Here is a 267-nt window from a genome sequence, read left to right as displayed (position 1 = left end):
TTTATGTATCTTTTTCTTTTTTTTTCTGTTTTTCTTTTTTATTTTCATTCTCTTTTCATAAAATTTCTAAAGAAAAAGAAAGCAACAAAAAGAAGAAGAAAGAAACTAAGAAAACCAATAAGGAAAAAATGCAGAAGAAAAAAGAGAAAAAGAAAATGTAGATAAAGGAGGGAGAGAGAAAAAAAAAAGAAAATAATAAAAATTAGTGGCTTATGCTATTATGCATGAGTATGAAAAATTAAGAAAAGCTAATTAAATGTGCTTAGT

The sequence above is a fragment of the Arachis ipaensis genome, chromosome B05 (assembly GCF_000816755.2).
Source record: "Arachis ipaensis cultivar K30076 chromosome B05, Araip1.1, whole genome shotgun sequence".
NCBI lineage: Eukaryota > Viridiplantae > Streptophyta > Magnoliopsida > Fabales > Fabaceae > Arachis > Arachis ipaensis.
Note: the sequence above shows the minus strand (reverse complement) of the source record.